Below are 6,429 nucleotides of genomic sequence, written 5' to 3'. Positions count from 1 at the left end.
TGTAGGATAAGCACTGGATTGCTAACTTCAGGTCAGTAGTTCAAATCCACCAGCCGCCCCCCCTCCTTGGGAACCCTATACAGGGTCCCCATGAATCAGGACCGACTCAGTGGCACTTAACAACAACAATAAAACAATGGAGAGAGTTATCTCAGTTATCTTTTAGCTTAACCTTGCAAATCCAAGAACCAGTAGTCAGACTCCATAGAAACAGAGAACAATTTCAGGGTGTGGTAAAGTAAGCAAGCACTTAAAGAGAAGTTCAAAGGTCCTAGGGTTTTATTTCACCTTTGCCATTTGATATTGGTGTAGCCTTGTATTATTAGTAAGAGGTCTCTGGGTGATGCAAATTGTTCACACTCCAATACTAACCAAACAGCTAGTAATTTGAACCCACACAGTGGTTATTTCAAAAGAAAGGTCTGGCTCTCTGCTGCCATAAAGATTACATCCGAAAGAAGCCCTATAAGACTTGGGTTCTACTCAGTAACACATGGAATCACCATGAGTCAGAACTTAGGGTGACAGGTTTGGTTTTTGATTTTGTGTTAGTTACTTGCTCTCTGCCCATTTTCTTCGTTGTGTCACATACCATCTCTCTTTTAGTGTGTTCTAAGCACTGGACTGCAAACCACAAGGTCAGCAGTTCAAACCCTCCAGCTGCTCCTCGGAAACCCTATATAGGGTCACTGTGAGTCAGAACCAACTTAACGGCACTTAACAACAATAATAAGTCAACTAGGATCCAGCACTGAACAGAGTCCTTTTCCTCCTGCTAATCAGGAGGAGTTGCTAATCAGTTGCTTCCATTGGTCACTCATTCTAAAGATTTTATTACAGGGCGTGCAAGCAGCATCTCTGCCCTTCAAGAGGATCTTACCTTCTACTGCTTAAGAATAGTCAGGTGAGGTAGGGTTTCCATATGAGCAAAGGTTTACTTATAGGAAAGAGGCTTACCAGTGGGAAGGCTTAACCTCCATCTCTCAGAGATTGGGAAGATTGGGAAGGCTTAACCTCCATCTCTCAGAACAAAAACCTTGCTGGGGTTTAAAAAAAAAAAAGGTTTGGGGTAGGGAGAAGACATTATGTTTATTCATAGGGATAGTCAGGGATTTCCGGGAACTGACTTGTTTAGGAGGTGTCATGATAATTGAGTGCATGTTGTTGTTGTTGTTTGCCGTGGAGTCGGTTCCGAGTCATAGTGACCCTGTAGAGGGTTTCTGGGAGCAGAACGCCTTTATGGGAGCAGAACGCCTCATCTTTCTCCCGCAGAACAACTGATAGTTTCGAACTGCTGACCTTGCAGCTCACAGCCCGATTAAGGAGCCATTACCAGAGCTCCTTAATTGAGTGCATATGCAGCATTTATCTCTTCAAGATGGATTCCACTGCAAAGGCCTCTGGTTGGTGTGAGTTGCTGTAGTCGGTTGCAGCTCATAGTGGCCCTATACACAACAGAACGAAATACTAGCTGGTCCTGCATCATCCTCACAATTGTTGTTACGCTTGAGCCCATTGCTGATGTCACTGTTACAATCCATCTCATTGGGAGGTTCTCCCCTTTTTCACTGACCCTCCACTTTACCCAGCATGATGTCCTTCTGCAGGGACTGGGCCTTCCTGATAACATGTCCAAAATTTGAGAGACGAAGTCTCGTCATCCTGGCTCATTTTAGTCTTTGCTCTTGAACATATTAAAGAGGTCTTGTGCCGCAGATTTGATTTCTTGACTGCTGCTTCAATGAGTGAAGTCTTTGGCAACTTTAATCTTTTCTCTATTTATCATGATGGTATTTTTTGGTGCAGTGGTGAGGATTTTTGTTTTCTTTATATTGAGGTACAACCCATACTGAAGGCTGTGGTCTTTGATTTTCATCAGTATTTTAAGTTCTCTTCACTTTCAGCAAGCAAGGTTGTATTATCTGCATATCACAGGTTGTTAATGACTCTTCTTCCAATCCTGATGCCACCTTCATCTTCATATAATCCAGTTTCTCGGATTATTTGCTCATCGTACAGATTGAATAAGTGTGGTGAAAGAATATAGCCCTGGTGCACACCTTTCCCAATTTTAAATCATTTAGTTCTGCTCGAAACAACTTCCTCTTGGTCTATGTATAGGTTCCTCATGAGTACAATCAAGCGTTCTGGAATACCTGTTCTTCCAACATAACATTGCAAAGGCCTCTGGTAGGAGCAGACAAAACTTATTATGGAATGTCAGTCTTCAGCACTATGGGTCCAGCCCTTCCCAGGGGTTGATGTTCTCCTCTACCCCCAAGGAAAAGTCATCCTAGACTGCACAACTTGGAGAGGTCAAGTAACAGATGTTGGGGGTTGGACCACCCAGGAGACTATGGGGCTATAGTTCCTGAAAATCATCCATTGCTGAGAATTCACTTAATGAACATTTACTGAATACCTACTGTATATGTCCCAGGCACTGGGCATACAGTGCAGAACCAAAGAGCCCTCCAGTGCTTGAGACAAAGTCTTTGCTTTCTTAGTAACTCTTTCCAAGAGGTCCCCTAGGTTCCCTGCCTTAGTTTCACATCACTCCCTAAGGTTAGTTTTTGTTTCTGGAAAGTGTATACTCTGATTAACACAGTCACAGAAAAAGACCATGAAATGGGCAAGAACATCACGTTCAACCTGAAATTTGTTTAAAGCCAATTCTATACAAGTGCTTATTTTTGTTAATGACATTCAACTCTCTCTGAAATTCAGTCTTTACTTTTGGGAACAAGAATAATTGGTGATTGCAGATTATTTCTATTTAGGAATTGGCAGTGAATTCAAATATCTTGTATATTAAGGGTAATTATATATCATATTATTCTATGCCTGGATAATCTGTGATTTTTCTTATGCTTATTTCAACTGCTACAAGCATTGCTATTTTTATATTAAAATATCTGAAGTTAAACCAGAGCATTAAATGCCATCACAATTCAGTATTATCCTATTTAAAGAAGATATTATATTTAGGTCTTTGTTGATGATATTTATGGATTTTTTTCATGATCTTTATACCTCATCAAAATAATTGCTTTCTATGGAACTTTGAGGATCATGGTTAAACATTAATCAAGGAAGGATGCCACTGTTGAAATATCTCCTTGGCAAATGGGGTAAATGGTATAGGACAATTGAAGTTGTTGTTGTTAAGTACCATCGAGTCTGGATCCGACTCATAGTGACCCTGTACAGGGTTTCCAAGGAGCAGCTGGTGAATTAGAACTGCCGGCCTTAACAGCCCACACTGACGTTGCAGTTTACCGCATTAACCGCAATGCCACACAATAAATATAGCAGAATTCCCAAATCCAAGGTATAGACAAAGCCTGCTATCACCCCTCTTTTCCTATGACACACATGCTTTAAAGGATCCAGCTGTCTTTTCCCTGCCCCTCAAGTATTGTGTATCAAATAGAATACACTGCTTATCCCTCAGTCCTCTCACATGTAACATTCCAAGACCCAAAGGGTTTAAATGATTTGCCCAAGATCACATAGCTAGTAAGAAAGAACAAGGACCCAAGCCTCCTTCTCCCTCTTCAACATGCCTCTTTCCCTAACACTGAACTGCTCAGTTCCATGTTCCATCACAAAATAACTTACCCCACTCATTCATTCAGCAAATGTGTACTGAGGGGAGTCAGAAAGATGGTGGACTAAGCTATACAGACTCTCCACAATGAAGATATAGAAAACCAAATGAAACAGATGCAAATGATAGTTCTGGAACTCTGAGCATCAGATGAAGAGATAAAGAAGTGGATTTAATGCTGACTAGGAGAGAGAGCTGAGCTGACATGGCAAAAAAAAATTGAGAGACTGATGACCTATGCCAGCCAACCAGACACAGTACAGCCATCTTGTGTGTGACTTCAATGACAAGAAAACATTAGGGTTGCAGAAACATAGCTGTGCTCCTGGGAATTTTACCTGGTTCCTCATGCTCCTCTGGTGATTGGAGGTAAGAGCAGCCACCACCCACATATAACCCCAGGGAAGCTCCCACTCTCCCATGGTCAGAGCCACAAAAAAGGTGAGCAGAGCAGTTGTGAGCCCCAATATAGGAGAGTGGATCTATACACATTAACCTCGTTCTGGCGGGCCCTGCTCGAAATCTGCAGAGCTAGCCCTGGTTATCCTTGGACTAGCTGTCACTAGGAAAAACAGCTGACCAGATGCATAATAGAGAGGGAAAAAGAAAAGAGACTGGTGATTTGTGCCAGCCAACCAGGTTCAGTGTGACCATCTTGAACTTTCATGGGCAACTTTGAAAACAAGAAAGCAGGAGATGGCACAGAGGCATATCATTATTGGTGGACAAAAGGGGAACTTTTTTTCCTTCTGCCCCATATTACACTGGTAACCAGAGGTGTGGCCATCCCCCACCAGTATACATCCCCAGGAAAGCTCCTGTTCTCAGTCTGTCAAAGGCACATAAAATCTGTGAGGTAATAGCAACACCAAGCCCAGCACATGGAATCAGGTATGGCCTGCTCCAGACCTACAAAGCTCATCCTATACAGTGCTAGACTAAAGAACCTCTCACTCTCGGCTGTCCTCTGGGACAAAAATACCCTGATCGCCCAGCAGCTTATGGTCTGCACAAACTACTTCTGGATTGGGTCCCCAGAACAGACAACACTTATCCCTACAGGATCTCCATCTAGGTATGAGTGATACTGTTTCATTCCTTAACTACCACCCACAATGTGAGGTCTTTGACTAACAGGAGACTCCAGAATTTTCTCCTTTCTGGGTCTGGTACCTGCCCTGTTTTGTTTTCCTTTCATTTTTTTGTTTATTTCTTTCTTTCTTCCTCATCTTTCTCTTGTGTGCTTATCAGTTTTTCTTCTTTCTTTGCTGCTTCTCTTTTCCAAATGCTGCCGATTCTTTCTTTCTTTCTTGTTCTTTTTTTTTTATTTATGTCTGCCTCTTTAGGTTTGGAGTCCTGGTGTGGCGCTGTGGGTTAATGTGCGGGACAGCAAGGTTGGTTTGAACCACAAGGTCAGCAGTTTAAACTCACCAGCCACTCCTTGGAAACCCTATACATGGCTGCTATGAGTCAGAATCAACTCCATGGTACTTCACAACAGCAGCTCTATTTTTCACTACTCTCTGGTCTGTTTCCTGTTTACTTATTCCTCTTTCTGTGTTTAGCTCTTCTTTCTGCTTATTTCCTCTCTTTTATATTTTCTCTTTCTTATCACTTTATTTTTCTGTCCCTCTTTTCTCTCTTTGGTTTAAATATCCTTTTTTTAGATGTTGCCTCCTTTTTATTTTTCTTTACTATTTTCTTTTTAGGCTGATGTTTTCTTGCTCGTTTGTTTTCCTTCTCTCTTGAGTGCATGTTTTCTCTTCTTGCCTCAACCAGAAAGTTATAGCAAACACATCCATACAGCCCAGCCACAGCCGTACCCTCTACAGTTCTACCCATTGGACAAGAGACAACACCAGCTGCTATACACTGGATCAACGACAACAATCAACATCAGCTAAATCCATCATAAACTGAACTCCACAAACAGCAAACAGACAATTGTACACAGGCTCATCACCTGATCACAGCCACCATGACACAGGGGGTGAGTGCCTAAGAATGCACCAAAATGCAATCATCAATTTAATACCAATACAATAACACCACAATTCTAGAAAGCAGCAGACAATTTCTGTTCACACAAAGAAACAAGAGAGAGTAGCTGAAACAAGTGACCAAGGGCAGAGCAAGAAAACATTTTTGAGTAAGAAATGTATTAGAACTATCTGAAAAAATATTTAAGGGAATGATATTTAGATCTCTCCAGATGATTAACAGAATGGTCAAGGAAAGCAAGGAAAAATTCAGGAAAGTTCTATAGGAACAATCAAGCAAAATAGATAAGTGATTGCAGACAATGCAAAACCTGCAAATGTAAATCTAGAAGATTAAAACTAAGATTTCAGAAATGGACAATACATTGAAAGGGTAAAGGGATGGCTCTGAATCAATGAAAGCCTGAACTAGTGATCTTGAAGATAAATCTGTCAATACTAGTAGCTAGAATAACAATCAGAAAAAAAGAATGAAAGAATCTGAAGAAAGACTAACTATCATGTGGGAAAACATGAAGAAGAATAATTTATGGGTAATCAGAATTCCAGAGCAGGAAGAGAAAAAGAAAGCACAAAAAAAGAGCTGTTGGGATAGTTTGGGTGCTGGGGAGGGGGGCAATATACAAGAAGGGAGAGGGGAATGGAAGAACAAAGCAGATGGGAGAACAATTAGGCACGTTTGCATGCGCTAAGTGGGACAGAGGTAAATAATGATGCATGCACGACCTTGGAACAACAGGGCTCTGGGATACAGAGATTGAGACATGGTTGGAATGGGGAAAAGGAAAAATAATGTTAAGATGCTTGACTGTCTTTTGA

The sequence above is a fragment of the Chrysochloris asiatica genome, unplaced genomic scaffold (genome assembly GCF_000296735.1).
Source record: "Chrysochloris asiatica unplaced genomic scaffold, ChrAsi1.0 scaffold00077, whole genome shotgun sequence".
Lineage (NCBI taxonomy): Eukaryota > Metazoa > Chordata > Mammalia > Afrosoricida > Chrysochloridae > Chrysochloris > Chrysochloris asiatica.
This window is presented reverse-complemented; position numbering follows the sequence as displayed.